This window comes from Ictidomys tridecemlineatus, chromosome 2 (assembly GCF_052094955.1).
Source record: "Ictidomys tridecemlineatus isolate mIctTri1 chromosome 2, mIctTri1.hap1, whole genome shotgun sequence".
NCBI lineage: Eukaryota > Metazoa > Chordata > Mammalia > Rodentia > Sciuridae > Ictidomys > Ictidomys tridecemlineatus.
Genome location: NC_135478.1, coordinates 54520511 through 54541395, shown reverse-complemented (window position 1 = coordinate 54541395; position 20885 = coordinate 54520511). Strand labels below are relative to the sequence as shown.

Below are 20885 nucleotides of genomic sequence, written 5' to 3'. Positions count from 1 at the left end.
AAGCAGTAGAGTGTATCTTGATGTGGGGTTTCCCTGGTCGTGTGTTCATACATGAGCATAGGAAAGTTCTGTCCCGTTCATTCCACTGTCTTTCCTATTCCCATCCCCCTCTTTTCTCTTCATTCCCCTTTTTCTAATTCAATAAACTTGTATTCTCTCTCTCCCCACCCTCTGCTGATTGTGTGTTAGCATCCACATCTCAGAGAGAACATTTGGCCTTTGGTTTTGGGGGACTGGCTTATTTCACTTAGCATGAGAGTCTCCAGCTCCATCCATTTACCTGCAAATGCCATTCTTCTTTATGACTGAGTAATAATCCATTGTGTATATAGATGACATTTTCTTTATCCAGTTATCTGTTGAAGGTCCCCTAGGTTGGTCCCACAGCTTTAACTGTTGTGAATTGAGCTGCTATAACCATTGATGTGGCCCGTGTCACTGTCGTATGCTGATTTTAAGTCCTTTGGGTATATACTGAGGAGTGGGATAGCTGGGTCAAATGGTGGTTCCATTCCAAGTTTTCTGAGGAATCTTCTCAACATCTTTAGTTGAAAAGACCAGAGAACAGGTGGACAGTGGCACTTGGTGGGTGGAGGCTGGGGAATACTGAACAGCACAGGCACGTGTCACTTATCAGTGGGGCTAAGAAATTTTGTCATCGTGCAAACGTCATAGAGTATACTCACCCTAGCTAGGCTACCACATCCCTCGGCCGTGTAGTCTAATGGGACCACCATCATACAGGTGGCTTCTCATCATTCTGCTGTGTGGGATTCCACTTGGCACAGACACAACAAAGAATTATCCAACACAAATTGGCCTATAGTGCTAAGGTCTAGAAATTCTGTTCTGGACCTAGATTAGAAGTGGGTGACTCATTGAAACCCCCTGTTTACCATGTCTACAAATGATGATTAAAAGGAGGAGGAGTTCCGTCCTCAAGGGATGTTATCTCTATTTTTTTTGGGGGGGGTACCTAGGATTGAACTCCAGGGTGCTTAACCACTGAGCCCCATCCCCAGCCCTATTTTGTATTTTATTTAGAGACAAGGTCTCACTGGGTGGCTTAGGGCCTCGATAAATTGCTGAGGCTGGCTTTGAACTCATGATCCTCCTGCCTCAGCCTCCCGAGCTGCTGGGATGACAGGCCTGCCCCCCCACAACTGGCAACACTTAAACTCTGAAGCCTCGTGTTTTTCAGTCTGCAAAACAGAGATGATCATTCCCTATCTTGGGGTGACTGGAGCACACAGGAACTAGGGTAGGTAAACATACTCCAAGAAAGGCAGCCGTAAAATAACGAGATGATGGTCCAGCATGAGTGCAGGAGGGGGATGGGAGAAGCCAAAGACTCCAGGAATCTCGGCTCCCCGCCAAGGCATCCTCTGAAGTGGCCTCTCAGGGTTGGCTAGTTTTATTGTAGAATAAATTGTTGCTCTGTAATGTAAATGGAAAATTAACTTGTGTAACCACTCCAGGAATCTTTGTGGCCCTACCACCCAGATAAGCTGAAGATTTATGCGTTTTTCTTTGGAAAGACCTTTCCTGGTGGTGGTTGGGGTGGGGGGAGGGGGCGGGGTGTAAGTTGAATACCGAAGGGGAGGGGAAGGGGAGGGGACGGTCAGGTGAAGGGATTTCAGGAAAAGGAGCCCCAAGGAGACCCCTGCAGTGGGAGAAGCTGCACTGAAGTTGGAAAGAAGCTGTAAGAAAGTGACATTAAGTATGCCTCTTGCTTCTCTAGGCAAAGATCAGCATCATTAGGAGCGCATTATTTATTTATTTGGGTCAGTGTGGAGATAGGAGAGGAAGGAAGCAAATTGGATGAAGGCAGAGTGCTCTAAAGAAGATCTCTGGTCCCGTAAGATGGTGACAGGAAAGAGGAGAGATGGTTAGGGGGCGTCCCTCACAGCCCCGGCTGTCCCCAGAACCAGCAGCTAATCTCACCTAAGTCACCTAGGTGGAGGTGGCCAGCTTTCTGTCCACGGTCTCTCATGCATTGCAGCCAGGTGCTAGTGGGAAGCTGATGTAGTGGATTGTCACCCTTTTTTAATGTAAGGAAGTTGTTAGATGCCTGATGTTGGGGGAGGAGACCTTTTCCTTTCCCTCTCTGTCCCGCCCTGTGAGCGTCCTCTGTCCTCCGGGCTGCTTCTCAGACAGCACCGCCAGAGACCCTCACGGCCACCCTGTGAAGGATGCAGAAGACCATAGTTTCGCTGGGCACCGTGGCTCATGCCTGTCATCCCAGTGTCTTAGGAGGCTGAGGCAGGAGGATCGCGAGTTCAAAGCCAGCCTTAGCAATTTAGTGAGGCCCTAAGCAACTCAGTGAGACCCTGTCTCTACATAAAGTATTAAAAAAGGGCTGGGCATGGGGCTCAGTGGTTAAGCACCCCTGACTTCAATCCCAGGTACCAAAAACAACAACAAAATCATAAATCATAAATGTGGAGTCCACAGACCACAACCTGGAGGCCAAATTCAGCCTGGCCCCTGTGTTGATAAAGTTTTATTGGAACACAGCCACCCATGACTGCCTTTGCCCCACAGTGGCAGAATGGAGTAGTTGTGACAGAGACCACATCACCTAGACCCTCTGGCCTTCAGAACCTAACACTTACATGCTGTGACCACTGACAGGCAAAGTTCCTTGATTCCTGGCGGAGACACAATAAAACACACACGTGGGCGGAATTTCAGCGGCAGACCACCTGTCGCCATCCTGGGCCCTGAGGGGGCTCCTCCATCCTCTGCCATCACTCACCCCTGGCTCTTTTGGGCTCCCAGCAGCCGTCTTGGGATCATTTTAACCACTGTCTGTCAAACAGAAGTGCATGCGAAGTCCCCTGGGGGCTTCAGGGGACCAGGCTGCCCACGGGAAGTGCTCATCCTGTAGTGGGGTCTGAACATCTTTCAGATTCCAACAAAATCCCTGGGGGCGCTGCAGGCCCAGGTCACACGTGGAGAGTCAGATGCCCCATGCTGTGGGGAGCTGTCCAAGCACCTGGCCTGTCCAGCCAGTGGGGAGTGGCCACCGGGAGGAGGGCAGGCCGCGGAATGTGTGGGACAGACGCACCAAGACCTCTTCAGGTGAGGAATCAGGGGTTCCCAGAGTCCTACACAGTTCACTTATGTCCTCAATTTGAAGAGTAGCCCTGGGGCTCCATCCAAGCCCCAAGGTTTAGCCTGTGAAGGGCTGTTGGTGTGTGGAATTGCCTGTCATTGTCGTTGCTGTGGAGAGGGGCTGTTCTGGTGTGGGTGTGAGGTGTCCCCCAAAAGCTCACGTGTGAGACAGTGCAGGAAGGTCCAGAGGAGACATGACTGGGTGGTGAGAGCCTTAACCCAACCAGTGAATGGACCCCTGATGGGATTAACTGGGTGGTGGCTGGAGGCAGGTGGGTGTGGCTGGAGGAGGGGGCATTGGGGCGTGGCTTTGGGGTCTCTATTTGTCTCTGGAGAGTGGAGTCTCTCTGCTTCCTGATCACCATGTGAGCTGCTTCCCTCCACCACACTCTTCCTCCATGATGTCCTGCCTCTCCTCGAGCCCCGAGGTTTGGAGGCTGTGGATTGAGGCCTCTGAAACTGTGAGCCTTTAAATAAACTTTTCCTCCTCTACAATTGTTCAGATCCGATCTATAAGTCACAGCAGTGAAACAGTTGACGAAAACAGGGACTGTGGCTGGTTGATTTCTGAATCAACAACCATGGTGAAGCCCGTCGTGGTCAGTCCTAGAAGATTTTGTTTTCCCAGTGTGGTTTGTTGGTTTGCCTGGTCAATCTCTTGGTGCTGTGATGTCCTCCCCAACTAACTGGCCACACTGAGTGTCCCTTTATAAGTGTCAACCCAAACCCAGGAGGTGGAAGAACTCATCCAGCAGGCTCAGTGGAGATTTTAAGAACAGGAGTAAATAGAAGAAAAAGGAAATGGATTCAGACAGGAGATGGAGCCTTCCACTAAAGGGTTCTTTCTGCGAGTTCAGTCTCCTCCCCTGTGATGGGGGACGATGGGTACAACCTTGCAGAGTGGCTGGGAGGGTTGCATTAAATGTCGTGGGTGCTGTAAATGTCACCCGACAATCTGGCTTCTCAGTCTCCTCTCCCCCAATGGCTGGAGCACCTGATAGCAATCACCTTAGCGAGACAGAAATTCCCAGAGGACTGTGGCCTTGGGATTATCTGTAGACACCACCTGGTGGCTGCGATCTGGCCTTGCCATCAGGGGGCATCCCTACCTCCCCCGGCTCACCGTCCTCTCATTCCTGGCGGTTTTCATGGCCCCTGGGTGGTCTCCTCTTATCCCCTGTTTATGTCCTCTGTGGCCAGGCCCTGAGCTGTGGTCAGCTGAGCAGAGAAGAATCTGCCACCCCCACCCCCCAGCAGGGCTCTCTGGGTGCCATTCAAGGAAGAGGAATGTGGTCCTGAGAATGAGTCACAGGCTAGTACCTGGGTGTGGAGCCTTCTCATAGTGCACCCCTGTCCCCTCAGGGAAGGGGCCTTCATAATTCCCCACAGCAGCCTGCTCTGACATCCTCCGGCCCAGCCCCTGGTGGCCCTAAGGACACAGCAGCAGGGTACCCACTTGGAGTGCTGTGGCATCTCAGGGAGCCGGAAGAATAAATAGGCCCCATAAGACCCACCCTGTCTGTCAAGGCTTCCTGGGTCCCTGGAGTCAGGCAGGTGTGTGCTGGCAGCTGCTCGGATCTAAGGATCTGGGGACCCCCGACTGTATACAGATGGGTGGCGTGTTGGTACTCAAGACTCTTTTCGGGTGGGGGATACTGGGGATTGAATCCAGGGGTGCCTAACCACTGACCCACATCCCCTGTCTCTTTTTTTAAAATTTATTTTTGATTTTGAGACAGGGTCTTGCTGATTTCCCTAAGGGCCTCACTGAGTTGCTGAGGTTGGCTTTGAACTTGGGATTCTCCTGCCTCAGCTTCCTGAGCTGCTGGGATGACAGGCCTGTGCACCACACCCAGCTGCATTCAGAGTTCTTAAACATTTATTAATAAGCACCAGCTGTGTGCTTGGCAATTTTACCCGAGTTCTCTCTTATAATCCAGAAAGTCCATGAGGCAGAGACTGTTAGGTGAGTCTCGGAGGGAAAAATGTGATTTGTCCCAATTCACACAGCTGATAATTAGAGGCGAGTCAGAATTTGCCCTGAAGCCACTTGCCACCTGACACAGAGGTGACACAGAGAGCCCTGTGATAGAGACTTCAGAGAAACTGAGGCACCATGAAAATCCCCCTTCAAACCCTGATTCTTGCCATCAAGTCAGAAAGGTCTCAGACGTGTCATTCAAAGTAACAGGGACGAGTTTATTGAAGGGAACAGTGGGTCCCCTCAGTGAGGAGAGGGACCAGGTGTCTCTTCTGCACTCTGGTTTTACTGGGGATCCCAGAGAAGTTTCCAGAGAGTCCCACCCAGGTCCATCCCTTGACAGCAGGGTGACATCAGACTTTCAAGTCCCCACTCTCAGGGCAACTCTAGGTCACCTGGGCCTCTACTGACCAGCTCTAGTTGGATTCTTAACCGTGCATTCTTTCAGATTTTATCTCCCAGAGTTTCTGGATCTGGTCACAGAAGCCTGCCCTGCAGGGTAACTTGGGTCTCTCTTATCAACATTACCAGGGGCCTGCATTTCTCCTGCAGTGAACAGGCTGAGGAAAGTGACACGTCCTGTCCCCTGAGGCCAGGCAGCGCTGCAGGCGAATTGCTTCTTAGAAAAGAAAGCGTGGGGGGTCAGCACTGTGGGCCCACTTATGGAATTACTCTCTTACCTCGGTCCCCTGTCCTCACTGTCAGTCCCCTGATACAGACACTAGCCCTCTCGGCGTTCACCCCCTTCCACCTCAGCCCCGTTACTCCCAAACCTCTGGAAGGAAACACATGGTGCTTCATGAAGCCTCTTCCGCTGCTCATTTCTCCTGTTTCGAGTTCTGAAGCTCCTTTTTAAAATCATTTGAACCTTGCTTTGGCCTGATACCTGCTCATCAAAGGGGTGGCTGGGAGGCCATCTTCAAAATGAGGGCCTTGTGGGAGGGATCCAGCCCTGGGCAGGAGAGACGGCGATTTCCATGCAGAATTCCCAGCCATCTCTTGCAGGGTTCAGTTGAGCCTTGGGGTTGGCCAGTGTGAACACAGACCTGGAGGAGGAGGATGAGGGACCAGGAAAGGAACAGCCAAGGAAGGGACTGGCTCTTAGCCCAGCAGGCCAGGGGTACTTAGCTCTATAGTTCTAAATACTTAGTTCTATAGTTCACAAGGAAATCCACCTGAAGAGTCGCTCTGTTAAATGCACAAATCGCTCCAGCATGATGGGGGGGACAGGATGTTACCACTGGATGTCCAGTTAAAGTCCAGGTCCTTGGAATCCTGAACAAAGAATTAAGTGGGACACACAGAAGTACCAGGGAAGTACTGAGGTAGAGCAGAGTGGGGAGAGGGAGGGAGGGAGGGAGGGGAGAGAGAGAGAGAGAATATGAATATGAATATGAATCAAGGCCTCAAAATTTGGGCCTTATATCTTGAGCTGTGGGGTGCCCTCTTCCCTCTGAAGACTGAAGACCTTACTCACCCCAGCTGTTCCCATTGGTTACCTTATGATACCTAATTAGAATATTTTCCAATTCCCCATCCCCCATTGGTTAACCTAATTAGAATATTTCCCACTTTGCCCCCATTGGTTATTTTAAAGTTCCAACCTGTGGTTGGAGTTGCCATGGGGATAAGAACTCAGCGGTGGGAGTCGTCATGGTGATGGGTTTTATTGTAAATAGGGACAGGACTCGTCTCCTTGTCTTGTCCTCCATCGGCTTCTTTCTTAGACCCTATCTCCTCCATCTTGGTGTCTCTGAACTCTTACTGACAAGGTCTGTGGTCACTGTTTTGCAGATAATAATGCTCATACCTGATACTTCAATGAATGTTACTGATGTGTCAGACCTGATACGGAGTCCTTTGTGAAAATACTAAATTATCACTGTGCTATTGCCTTAATATGTTTCTCACATTTTTAGCCAAAAAAAAAAAGAAAATCTTCTGAAGAGCAGAGAGGTTGAGTAACTGTGGCAAGAGCCCACAGCTCAGGATCAAGCACAGACTTCTGAATTTTAATACCAGGGCTAGTTCCAGTTTAGCAGGACTTTCTTATCTAGATACTCTCTGAAACAAGCTATTTATAGGAGTTAAGGAACATCGAAGATTCAAGGAACAAAGGCAGAATCCAGGAGAGCAGATTGAGAGGTACATGTCATAGCTGTAGTTCTCGTCATCTCCATCAATCACCTGCCTGGTGCCCTTTACAGGTAGGACAGTCTCCCAGGACTGTGATCAGCTTCAGAGGAAATTGCAAAAGAATTAGGTGGAATTAAAGACCTGTGGTCATTCATAACTGTCATAACCATAGATACATCATCAGCTGTAACAGTTTATGGCCTTGGCATAGCTTCGAGGCTAGGTCCTGGCTCAGGACCACTCTCTCTTTCACACTATTTTTATTGAGGGATTACTGTGTGCCAGGCATTTTTCTAAGCTCTGGGAATAGCAGGCTGAGTAAAACTGGCATCCTAGCTCCACGGTGAAAATATAAAGCAACATAAACAAAATTCACAGTAGTTTAAGAGGTCTTGGGGATCTGCTTCCAGGATAGCAGCGTGAGGAACGTGCTAGATCCTTCAATCAAACAATCATTTGCTGAAATGATTATTATAATCATTCAGCAAATAATCATTTGCTGAAAATCAAATTAATATATATTTGACACACTACCATTTAAGCTTTCTGAACAATTGTCCCAAGATTCTGCAGTCTGTGGGGAAACATCTAGACCAGAAAATCCACTCAGTCTTGGTTGGAGAGAGTCGGTGACGTTCTGAGCCAGGACCCATTCCCCCACCCTCTTCCCTCCCAACCCAGATCAGGGTGATGGAAAAACTCTGGGCTTCTTTTCCCACTAGCTCCTAGGCTAGGGCTATTGTTTCACCTTGGGAGGGGCAGCCTCAAAGGCTGGCCACACCCTGCCCTTTCCAAGGAACCCCGCTTTCATCAGCTCAGATTTTTTGAGCAATTTATTTCAAAGGATAGCAGCAAAAACAATAGAACAATCAGCTGGCAATTAGTGCAGACTAACAGCTGGGTGTGATGCTGGTAAAAGGGGACCAGCCCAGTTGCTCCAGAGGTTGCATGCTCCAGAGGTTGCATGCTCCAGAGGTTGCATGCTGCAGTTCCCTTTGATACATCCACCTAAGTCACTAAATAAACAATCAATGAGCTCTAGAAAGGAAGGGGGCATTCAGTATTGACAGCTTCTGCAATATTTTATATAAAATATCTGTTTTTTTCAAAAAAAACAGTTTTGAGCCATGCAAGCAAACAGAAAATTGTAACCTATACGTGGTGGGGGAGGGGGAGAGAAAAACTGCCTTTGAGGAGGTCCAGATGTTGGACTTTGCAGCTGAAGACTTCAAAACGGATGTTAGAAATACGTCAAGTGAGAGGCTCTTAAGGCAAGAAGGCAACCTGCCCTTGAATTTTCTAGGCAGGAAAAGTCAGTGTCAAACTTGTTACTCATGCAACAGATGTTCAATAGCTGTCAGGCCACTAGGCACAGGTGTTTAGGATGGCTTGCCCTCAGCAGAGTTTAGTTAGAGAAACATCAATCAAGTAATAGTTCACCAAGGTTGAATCTCCATCACTGACCCAGGATATAGAACTGTGAACCAGAAGGAGTGCACACCTCCCTCCAGGGAAGCAGGATGCTCTGTTTCTTCCTTTCTTTTGATTTGACTTAATTTTATTTTAGTTCAGTTTAGTTTTGGGTACTAGGCATTCAACTCAGGGGTCACAACAGAGTTACAAGTTTCGTATCCCTTGTTAAGTTGCTGAGGCTGGCCTCCAATTTGTAATGCTCCTGCCTCAGCCTCCAGACTGCTGGGATTACAGGCATGACCACGGTGTCCTCTTTCTTATGTACAAAGTAGGCAGCTGTTCCCCCCCCACCTCCCCCAGGGGTGGGGAGGTTACCAGGGATTGAACTTGGGGACACTTGAACACTGAGCCACATCCCCAGCCCTATTTTATATTTTATTTAGAGACAGGGTCTCGCCGAGTTGCTGGAGGCTGGCTTTGAACTCGAGATCCTCCTGCCTCAGCCTCCCAAGCTGCTGGGATTACAAGAGCGTGCCACTACACCCAGCTCCTCTGATTTTAATAAGGAATTACTTCTAACATTTCACCTCCGGATTGGTGTGCACCTGAGTTTTGAGAGGTGGAGAACCTCTGAATTAGAGGGGGGAGTGTGGGATTTGCAGTCAGACCCAGCACCCGATCTCAGATCTGGATCTCCGTTTCATTCTTTCCTCCTCTTTGAACCTCATCGCTGTCCTTCTGGATGATAGCAGGTAAGAAAAGCTGCACTTGGAATCATAGTAGGACTCAGTGCGACCAAGTGTGCAGAACTCCTGATCCCCAGGTTCTTCTTATTCCTTGAGAAAAACAATGTGTCCGTCTGTGCATCTGGAACACGGGGTCTTCCAGGACCCAGGGCACAATTTGGCTGTCCATTTGCTACTTTCCAAGTGAGTTTTCAGTCTTTTTTTTTTCCCCTAGGAAACCTTCCATCTTGCCAGTGTTCATTCAAGAGAAGCATTGTAGGCGCCTGTGGTCCTACATCTGGAAATTACCGGAAAAGTGAACCCTCCCCGTGCGGGGCTTGCTGGGGCTCCCAGCTCTGTACCCAGAGGAAAGCCAGATTTTACTCAGCAGCTTCATGAAAACGAGTCGTTCGTTGCCCAAAGCTCCCATAATAAGTGCGGTTTTCTTTATCTAAGGAAAAACTGTTGGTAGCACATCGTGCCCGTTTAATATTTCCATGGAAATGTGCAGTGGCGAGCCTTTTTAAATCATTGATGTAATTTTTAATCTTTTCAGGGTGGGGGAAGCCAACCCTTCAGCAGCCTTTCATGTTGATAGGCAGAGTCGAGCGTGCCCATATTTCTCATTTTAATTAATGTAATTAAAGGGGGATAAAAAGGCTGTGTTGAAAATTTGTGCATTTGATTATTGGGATCAAGAATAATTAAAATGTATGAAAGGTGGCAGATTCCTAAGATGATAGGAAACAAGAACAGGCCTCTTTTTGGGATTCCAAGGAGACCAGATGGGTTTTTTTGTTGTTTTTTTTTTTTGCAAGATTTAGAAATGTCCATGGTCAGAGAAGCATTCATCATACTTCATAATAATTCATAATCTTTACATACAGACAAGAAAGATTTCTTTATCCTTTGGTACCAGGAGACTCATTCTTTTATTTCAAATCAGAAATGATTTTATCATTTATGGGAGCACCAATCTCTTCTTGCTCTCTTCTTTGAAAACCAAGCAGGAAGTAACATTGATTTGGCACCTACTGTATGCCACGTTATCTACAAAGAACTTTATATCCTTCCCTTCGTTCTCCTGATCTTCCCTGATCTTTTGCTAGATAGATGTCTCCGTGTCATTGATGGGGAGACTCAGGCTTGGAGAAGCCATTACCTCCCAGCTGCAGGACATTTGTGACTAGCTAGGAGGTGAGAGAGTCACATTTACATTCACGGCTTTTGGTAGGGCTATTTTGATGCAATGCCCTGCCTTTGAAATCTGAATTGGAGAAGTAGGCAGGAACCTATCTCTCTGGAGCATCTCTTTTCTGCAAAGGTAGCTCCCCCGCTCTGCTGCTTCTCTACCTGAGATTCAGAAGTTTCATGCATCTCCAGTATTTATTTTCTACTGGGTTTGTTGGGTTGGCTGTTTTTGCTTGAACGATAATAAAAATAGAGAATGTTGTCTTCTCTCTGCTGGGGTGAAATGGATACAGCTTTGATTTCTGGTTTTCATTCAAAACAATCATCAGGAGTTTTTTTTGAGGGGGGGGTGTTGAATATTAAACATTCCTTTGAAGCCAGGTATGGTGGCACATGCTTGTAATCCTAGTGGCTCAGGAGGCTGAGGCAGGAGGATCTCGAGTTCCAAGCCAGCCTCAGCAATGTAGCAAGGCCCTAAGCAACTCAGTGAGGCCCTGTCTCCAAATAAGAAATTTGAAAAAGAGCTGGGGATGTGGCTCAGGGGTTAAGTGCCTCTGGGTTCAATTCCCAATACCAAAAAATAAAAATAAAAACAAGTTCCTTTGATTTAAGACACTCTAAGTTTAGTAGATTGTGTTTCATTTTGATTTTTTTTTTTAAAAATGCTACCTGCAGTACTCTTTTTTTTTAAATATATATCTTTATTTTGCTTATATATTTATTTTATGAGATGCAGAGGATTGAAGCCAGTGCCTCACACATGCAAGGCAGGCACTCTACCACTGAGCTATAATCCCAGCCCTCATTTTGATTTTTAATATCTTGACATAGCAAAAATAAAAATTGGCAGCTGTCATAGACCTCGGGGGAGTCCCTCAGGATGTTTTTCCTCTTCTTCCTGGGTGTCCACTTCTGGCCTCCTTAGCCCACGAGGGATTTGATGGATCAAAGTGATGTTTTCATCTCTAAGCTGAGTCACAGCAAAACCTACGCAGTCCTCTCTTCTTCTGTTGCTATAACTTGGAAATTAGGGGTTGCTATCATAGGAGGATCTTGTGACTACTAGGAGGAAGCTGAGTGCATTACTGAGTCACTGCTGAGAAAGCCTTGAGTGAGAAATCAACAGTGCTTTTGTTACACCGCCAAGACCTGGGATTGGTTGTTACTGCAGCACAACCTAGTCCTGTCTGGCTAATGTGACAGTTCTTTGTCAGCCTCCTTCCCACCTTTCCTTTACTGGATTTTGAAATCATGTCAGAGAACCACCCTTGAACAGATTATTTGAAAGTGCACACAAAACTCAACACTATGTACCTTTTAAGATGAAAATAAACTTCTGTGAACCTGATTGGATGAGCGGTGGAAACGTGTCAGTAGGATCTCACCATAGCCAGGCCTGCAGGTAGCAATCTAAGCCAGCTAGGACTCGGGCTGCTTTTAATTTTTTCTTCATGCTCTCCAAAACCAAAATACTGTCACTTCTTTGAGTGACTACACCATTCTTGTCATCTCAGTATCCAAATGTCTTCCTTAGGTCCAAGTGAAATCTTAAAATTCATTCCTTCTGATCTGGAGACTACCATGCTAAGTGAAATAAGCCAATCCCAAAAAACCAAGGGCCAGATGTTCTCTCTGATGTGCGGACGCTTAGGGGGAGGGGAGGGGGAAAAGAAGTTCTTTGGATGAGACAAAGGGGAATGAAGGGAAGGAGGGGGATGGGAATGGGAAAGACAGTGGAGGGAATGGGACAGAACTTTCCCGTGTTCCTATGTGAACACACGACCAGGGAAACTCCCCATCATGCACAACCACAAGAATGGGATCCTAATGAGAATAAGTCATTCTCCGTGTATGTGCCGTATGTCAAATACACTCTGCTGTCATGGATAACTATAAAGAACAAATAAAAGGAATTCGTTCCTTCTTACCCGATATGGAAACAGAGATTGGAAATCACCTCTTATACCCTTGCAGGAAGCCCCTCCCCTGGGAGGTCACTGTTCTTGTCACCACTCACCCTTCTCTGTCAGCTAACCAGCAGAGACTCTTAACCTTCCTCCTAATCCTCTAACAAGACCCTACCCAGTGCTGGCAGGGATGGGAAGATGATCTGATATTCCAGCTCCTGGGGAGCTGCCTGCCTGTCACTCCCACCCTCGTCCTGTGGACGCTGTTGATCTGTCTTGTGCCCAGGCAGACATGACTTTCTATTTTCTTTTTTTTTTTTATTTTAAAAAAAATTAGTAAATAAATCAACCTACATATGTACTTAGCATATACCTGTCACCTACGGAACACACTCAGTGACCACTGGTATTACTGAACTTCACAAAATGAGCTGCTTGGAAACCAGGCACCGACTAAATATTTTGCTGTATTCCTTGCCAGAAAGTATGCCTTCTCATAATGGAAAGGAAATCAACAGCGGCTGGGGAGGCTGAAGCAGGAGGATGGCGAGTTCAAAGCCCTTAGCGAGGCCCTAAGCAACTCAGTGAGACCCTGTCTCTAAATAAAACATGAAATAGGGCTGGGGATGGGGCTCGGTGGGTAAGTGCCCCTGAGTTCAATCCCTGGTACAAAAACAAAACAAAACCACCCAAATAAATTAATCAATTAAATAAAGTAAATCATTATTACCATTGTGAAAAATTTGGAAAAGACAGATAAGTAACAAGTTAAAGAAGAATAACAAAACCCTTTTTCCTTTGGGAAATTTTAAACATCCGCAAGAATAAAAAGGATGAATATAGAACCTTCATGTTCCCATCAGTCACATCCCCAGCCTGTTTATGTATTTTATTTAGAGACAGGGTCTCACTGAGGCCTTGCTAAATTGTTGAGGCTGCCTTTGAACTGGTGATCCTCCTGCCTCAGCCTCCAGAGCCGCTGGGATTACAGTCATGGGCCCCCGCGCGCCTGGTCTCATGGCACCGCCTTCGATTCCACGTTTGTGCTCACCCTTTCCCCACATCTTGGCGCCCTCCCTCCTTCCCCGGGTCACTTTCTCTAGCTGCTAAAATCTGACCTTGGCGCTTTCAGCTCTCTCTTATGGCTTCTGGGTTTTGTGACACACTTGGCAAGGCCTTCCCCATAGACAGCTGTTTTCTCATGCCAACCTGGTGCCCGGCTCAAGCCACAACTCCTGATCCTCTATCATGTCCACATCACTCTCCCCTGCCTCTCCTTGTCCCTCCTGTGGACCCTCGGAGTTGGGGTCAGTTATGTGAATGCCCGTCCTCCCAGCGCAGGTCTGTGCTCACAGATCTCCAACAAGTGCTCAGCACAGTACCCATGTGTGTGCATTGCCTGTCCCTCCCCATCCCAGCCCTCACAAGTTGGCTTTCACCAACGCCCAGTTTTGCTGTTTTCGAGTTACAATACGGCTTCGGTCCCCCATTCACTTTGTCTGCAGAATTTCCAGTTTCATCACCTTGTCGAAAACCTAACAGCATAGCTTGCACAAGTCCTCAATAAAATGGTCTCCAAAATGAAAATAAGTGTCCCACCCGACATGGTGGAATGTGCCTGTCATCCCAGCATCTTGGGAGGTGGAGGCAGAAGGATGGAGAGTTCAAAGCCAGCCTCAGCAACTTAGGAAGATCCTGTCTCAAGTCTCAAAGAAAAAAAAAAAATCACACATAAAAAGGGCTAGGGACATGGTTCAGGGGTTAATGGCCCTTGAATGCAATACCTGTAGCTTTTGCTGTTCACCTGTACAGGTATGACTGCGTAGGAACCTAGTTTCCTGGGTACGACGGGTTCTGCATGTCTGTCTCCCTGTGGCAAGTACACCGTCAAGGGCTCTGCTCACAACCCATCCCAGCACACAGCACATTCTACTCTAATTGCTTGCTTGATTACCTTCTCATCTCATAGCCAAAATCCTTGAAGCCTGCCCATATCTGTCTTGGTTACAGTAATGTCCTGAAGACCTCACATAGTGACTGGCAAATGGTAGCAGCCCATTTAATGAGTAAATGAATACCTGAATGCATAGATGAAGCATCCATCCTTCCCAGAAATATAGAGACGGTTCCTGAGTAAAAGTGGATTGATTTGCTGGGCATGGTGGCAGGTACCTGTCATCCCCGCAACTTGGGAGGCTAATGCAGAAAGATTCAAGTTAGAGGCCAGCTTCAACAATTGAGCAAGGGCCTGAGCAACTCAGTGAGACCCTGTCTCTAAATAAAATACAGAAAAGGACTGGGGATGTGGCTCAGTGGTTGAGTGCCCCTAGGTTCAATCCTTGGTATCTGGGGAAAAAAGGAAATGGATTGGCTTAACAATTTTTTTCGACTTTTCAGTGGCACAAAAGCCATATGCACCCAGTAAAAAGTGCACTTTAAATTTTGCACTTTGATATTTCCCCCCCCCCCCCATTACTGATAACTAGTTTGATGCTCTCTTGCAATGCTGGGCAGCAGCAGTGAGCTCCCAGTCGGCCCTGCGATCAAGCCCACACCCTCCCAGGTGCTGGGCTGCCAAGCCTCGATGCTGGTTAGGTGAGCTGTGTCAAATGCACTCTCCGTGATGCCTTCAACTTGCAGAGGTTTATCTCCATGTCACCCCTCCACGTCAAGGAGCATCTGCAGTTGTCTCGCCCTGGTTTACAGCTTCAGAGGAAGAGGCCCCTTGTGCCTCTTGGTTGTTTTAACAGCCTTCTTTCCTGGTTTCCCAGGGTTTGTTGAATCTTATAGCAAAGGGCAGGTCAAGGGCTCTCCCCCCCCCGCCCACTTCCGCCATTGGATGCGTGAACTTGGAGACATGCCCTGGGACACGGGCTGATTGTGCCCAGGTCTCTACTCACTTCCTGTTCAACTTTACCCAGACAACTAAGCGGTGCCAAAGTTAACCTTGGAAGCCTCCTTTCTTTACCAGCAGCTGACGTCAGCTGAGTGCATCTCCTTTGATTTCCCCCAACAGCCCTATGAGGAGGGGCACTATTCTTTTTTTTTTTTTTTTTTGGTACCATGGATTGAACTTACCATCGATTAACCACTGAGACACATCCCCAGCTCTTTGTCAAATTTTATTTAGAGACAGGGTCTTGCTGAGTCGCTTAGGGCCTCACTAAGTTGCTGAGGCTGGCTTTGAACTTGAAATCCTCCTGCCTCGGCCTCTCAAGCCACTGGGATTACAGGCGTGGGCCACTGCACCCGACTTTTATATATATATATATATATATATATATATATATATATATATATATATATATATATATATATAGTTTTTAGTTGTTGATAGACCTTTATTTTATTCATTTATATGTGGTGCTGAGAATAGAACCCAGCACCCCACACCTGCCAGGCAAGTGCGCTACTGCTGAGCCCCAGCCCTTGCCCAGCTCTGAAATGACTTTTTGGTGGCTCTTGAGGCCTGGGAACGTCCTCTGCTTCCCCACCCTCTCCGAATTCTGTGCCATGGAGACCTGAGGCAAAGCGTCACTCATGGGCTTATCTCCCATTTCTCCTGGTGAAAAGTTATTCCAGGTCTCATGATTTTCACCATGAAAGGCCCTCTGTGTCCCAGAGAGAAGCATTCTGAAAGACGTTCTGAAGCATGATTAACACAATTACATATAACAAAAGACATAATTTAAATTCCCCACATCAGACAAAGACGTTCATGGGAGGTGTCAGGAGCCCCAGCTGCCCCGGGAGAGCTCATCCCAGTGGGTGCTGCAGGCGGGGAGTGTGGGCGACAGCTGAGCTGACTGCTTTGTCCCCGGGCACTGGGGCACTTCTGTGCAGGCTGGACCACACCTCTGTCCCCGCCTGGCCCCTCCCTGCCCTCCCCACGCCCACAGAGCTTCCCCAGCACTGGCAGGGCTCACCTGGCCACACTGAGAGAACAGCCATAGATATTTTTCGTATACTTTGTTCAACTTCTCTAGCCATTAGGGAGATGCCAATCAAAACTACACTGAGATTCCATCTCACTCCAGCCAGAATGGCAATCATCAAGAACACAAGTAACAATGAATCTTGGTGAGGATGTAGGGGAAATGATACATGTATACATTGCTGGTGGGACTGCAAATTGGTGCAACCAGGATAGAAAGTAGTGAGGAGATTCTTCAGAAAACTTGGAAAGGAACCACTATTTGACCCAGTTAGCCACTCCTTGGCATATACTAAAAGGAACTGAAAATCGGCACACTACAGGGACACAGCCACAACAATGTTTCTAGCAGCTCAATTCACAATAGCTAAGCTATGGAGCCAACCTAGATGCCCTTCAACAGATGAATGAATAAAGGAAATGGGGTCTATATACACCATGGAATATTACTCAGCCATAAAGAAGAATGACTTTATAGCACTTTCTGGTAAATGGATGAAACTGGAGACTATCCTGCTGAGTGAAATAAACTAATCCCCCAAATCCAAAGACCAAATGTTCTCTCTCATATACAGATACTAACACACAATAAGAGGAGGGTAGAAGTTCACTGCAATTGACAAAGGCTAATAAAGGGAGACAGGGGGAATGGGAATGAGAAAGACAATGGATTGAATGGGACAGAATTTTCCCATGTTCATATATGAACACACGACCAGGGAAACTCCACATCATGTCCAACCACAAGAATGGGAAGTTAGACTCCATGTATGTGTAACAAATACACTCTACTGTTTATATATATATATATATATAATCTAAAAAGAACAAATAAGAAATAGTAGAACCATCAATTATAGGCAATAAAAGTGACCAGGGAAATATTCAGGGGAGAGCAGTGATGGCCATCCTAATGAACTTCTCTCACTTCATTCAAAATGATCAGAAATAGCTGCTTATTTTATTCATCATTGGGCATGTGACATTGTGTCCTTTGTTGCCATAGTGCCATTTGATATTTGTGCTTTCTCTTATATGTGTAGTAGGTAAGCTCAGCTAAAGCAGAGGCTATGGGAAATACCCAGTTCTCCATCTGTGTGACATATGGTGTGTGTTTACTAAAGTATCTGTTTGGGGGACGGAATGGGGCAGATAAGGTCATGAAAGGTGTCACAAGTTAATTTACTTGTCCAAGGTTCATTTACCTGCTGAAAAAAGCCAGCATCCAGACCCAGGGCTGGCCAGACACCGTGGTGCACGCCTGTAATCCCAGTGACTCAGGAGGCTGAGGCAGGAGGACCACAGATTCAAGGCCGGCCTCAGCAACTTAGCCAGGCCCTAAGCAACTTAGTGTTAAAATCCTGGTTTAAACTTGGAAAAAAGTCCCTTCCCCACCCAACCTGTTTTCTGATGGGTCAGATCTTTCAAATGAGTGCCATCTGGGGGTCTGAGGGTCCCCCCTGGCCCCTGGGCAGGCTGATGGTCTTCATCTCCCCAGTGGTTTGGAATTGGGGCCAGGGGCTTGGAGAAGGGTGACCCACTCACACGTGCATGGGAGGAAAGCGGGGACCCCTAAGTCAAAGGTGCTGTGGTGCCAGGTCCCCAAACCCTGAAGCGAAAGTAGAAGAGAGAAAAGACGGAAGACCAAAGTGCAGCACTGGAAGGTCTCACACAGCTTTGATTCTTAAAGAGACAGAGGGCTCCGGATTCCTCTCTCGGGCTGGTGCAGTTTATAATCTGAAACAGGCGCTGGGGCTGATAACTGTGCCCAGCTCTGATCCCTGGCACATCAGAGAACTGCTTTTGAGAAAAAAAAAAAAAGAAAGGGAAAAAAAAAAACCAGGCGTGTGTCTTTAAAGCCTCTCCTTTTTAAAATGTGATTTTTTTCCTTTGGAGGCTGCAAAGCCGGGCCTCTGCACAGCCATCCCCCCTCCCGGCGGCGGCAGGGGGATTATTGATTTGGAAGGCGAGGCTAATTTACATGTAAATAAATCTCAGCCCTGGGCAGCCGCGGGCTGGGGCGGCCAGATGCCGTGACTGACTTGCTGACATCACGGCCTCATTAGCATGCGGAGGATGCTGGCTGGGCCACAGCGACTTCCAGGGCTCTCGCCAGCCACTCTGCTGACAGTTATTATTATTCTTTTGGCCTGAACGGCACATTTCCTGGTTCAGTGCCTGGGGCTTTGCGCGAGCAGCTGACTGGTCTCCGGGGTCTGGCTGGGGATCTGCGGGTGACAGCCGTGGCCAGGGTCTGCGACTCCCATCAGCTCCTCCTGGAGAAGGGGAAGTTCAGAGGAATCTGAGGATCTCAGGCCATCAGAGAGCTCCGGAGGGGACCTGGAGGAAAGGCAGAAGGCACACTTTGCCCCCTCCTTGGTGGGTCCCCCAGCAGGGTCTGCAGCCAGCGGTGGTGACATGGTGACGGTGTTTTTCTCCAAGGGAGCGCACACACATAGAAGGGCTCTGGCTTGAGCCCGCTGCCGGCTGGGGAAGGGCTCAGATGGGCAAAGGCTTTGGAGGAGAAGAAGATGCTTTGGCTTGCTGAGGTCCTGCCTGCCTTTCTAGAAACCAGATCCGGGCAGAAAGTGAACTGGCTCAATTGACGAGCGCCGGGTCGGGTTGGAAGCTTCCTTGGAGACTGGAGCCTCTCGTCTTCCCTGGAGGTGGGTAAGAGATCCGCTCTGATTCACTGATGAGCAGCGAGTGTGTGTCCCAGGGACGGTCTCCGGGCAGAGATCTGGGGTCTTTGCCATGGAGGGGGATGCTTCCTTGGCCAGCTAGCCCTGGGGGGGTCTGACACCTTGTGCCTTTGGCTTGTGAGAAACTTCAGTTGCAAGGCTGGTGAGTCACCGGCTCAGGGTGCTTCCGAAGTAGCATTTGTCTGGGTGACACCTCCCTTACAAAGGGTGATCCAGGGGGGAGAGGGTTTAAAAGGACAGTCCCGGGTCCCATTTTTCTCGACGGCGGTTATTTCAGTAAAGGGTGTCAGAACATGAGAGGTGCGCGGGCTGGAGGTGGCTCTGACTTCTAGGTAAAGAAATGGCTCCCGAATGATCACGGTTTAGTTTTAAGAAGCCGACAGTCACATGAGGAATGGTGACAGAACTTCAGCCCTGCTGAAGCGTGATTCAGTCCGTTCCCTGCCCTGGGCTCCTGGGGGAACCATTCTTGCTTGGTTCTCCTCCTCGCTCTGGGTTTCTCAAAAGCCAGTGACAGCATCGCTCATCTGCCACGGGAGCTCTTGCGAAGAAATGCAGATTTTTAAAATCCGGTTCCTTTTTGTTAGAGGACCTTAGACTCTGCTGAGGTCCAGGGAGACTTTTAGGAGCTATAAATAATCCAGGCTGGGCTGAATCACACCGGGCATGATCCGCGCCAGATGTCAAGATCTGGATGTGACTCGGGTTACCTCTCCAGTGGTGCTTGCCGTCTGGAGGGCCCCGGGCGCCCTGAACACACAGCCCGGCTGCTGTCTGGGCAGGGCCTGCACCTTGTGCGGCCGGGTGAGGCTCGCCCCTCTGCATGTCTCCCCAAAGGGTGCCTTCAGCCACCTCAGGGAGACTCACTGCAGGAAGCAGCCTGGCCTCTGTGCTAGAGGCCAGATCAGCTGCTCTAGTGCTCCTGGGGAAGGAGGCCTGGCTGTCACAGATGGGTCAGGGCGACAGTCCCCGCAGGCTCCAGAGTCAGTCCGTGGCCACTTTGACAGAATTACCATATTCTGGAAATTTCGCTCTTCAATGCCTCCCCGAGTGCCCGTGAAGGTTTTGCCCCTCTGTCGAATGCTCTGCCCCCGCCCCCCCATGAATGCTGTTTCTTTTCTAATGTGAAAACGAAAACCCCTTGGCTCCGCGGGGCATGGAAGCCTGCACAGAGTCACGGGGCGGCTGGAAATGGCCAAATAGCATGTTTGAAGTGTCGTGTTTACAGCGTGGGGTAAAGAGGGGACATAGAGGGAGGGGGATGCCTTGTGGAAGCAGAAGGGGTGGTCTGGGGACTCAGTGGTTAAACAGCAGGAGATGCTTTATCCAGGGCTCCCTCTCTAAGAGCTGAAGAGACCTAGAGCTGCCCTTTCCAGGGTTGAGCCCTGTCTGTAAAATGGGGTGAGCAGCCCAGCCAGTGATCCCAGTAACTCGGGAGGCTGAGGCAAGAGGATCACGAGTTCAAAGCCAGCCTCAGCAAAAATCGAGGCCCTGAGCGACTCAGTGAGACTCTGTCTCTAAATAAAATATAAAAAGGGCTGGGGCTGGGGCTCAGTGGGTAAGCACCCCTGGGTTCAATCCCTGGTACCAAAAGGGGGGGCGGGGCAGTCACACCTATAGGCCAGGGAAAGGACGTCAGGATTGGATGAGGTGACATGAAAAGCACCTGGCACAGTCCCGGCCACTGAGCCAGGGCTTGGTCAACCTTGTGACCTTTCCGTGGTTCTCCTCAGGAGGGTAGCTGGTGAGAACGGAACAGTGGTGAAAGGCAGTCTGTCC

General features: G+C 48.6%; 1 protein-coding gene across 3 annotated transcripts in view; it reads left to right on the top strand.

Moving 5' to 3' along the window:
- Nucleotides 1–20885, top strand: part of Prickle2 (prickle planar cell polarity protein 2) — a 328065-nt gene that overhangs the window by 198110 nt on the left and 109070 nt on the right. Inside the window, exon 1 of one of the 3 annotated variants that reach the window (XM_078038602.1) lies at nt 18465–19070. The exons of the other annotated variants lie outside the window; for them this stretch is intronic. The gene's annotated coding sequence lies outside the window, so the exon portion shown is untranslated. Of the gene's footprint in view, nt 1–18464; nt 19071–20885 lie in introns of those variants that run through there. 3 annotated transcript variants of the gene reach the window in all.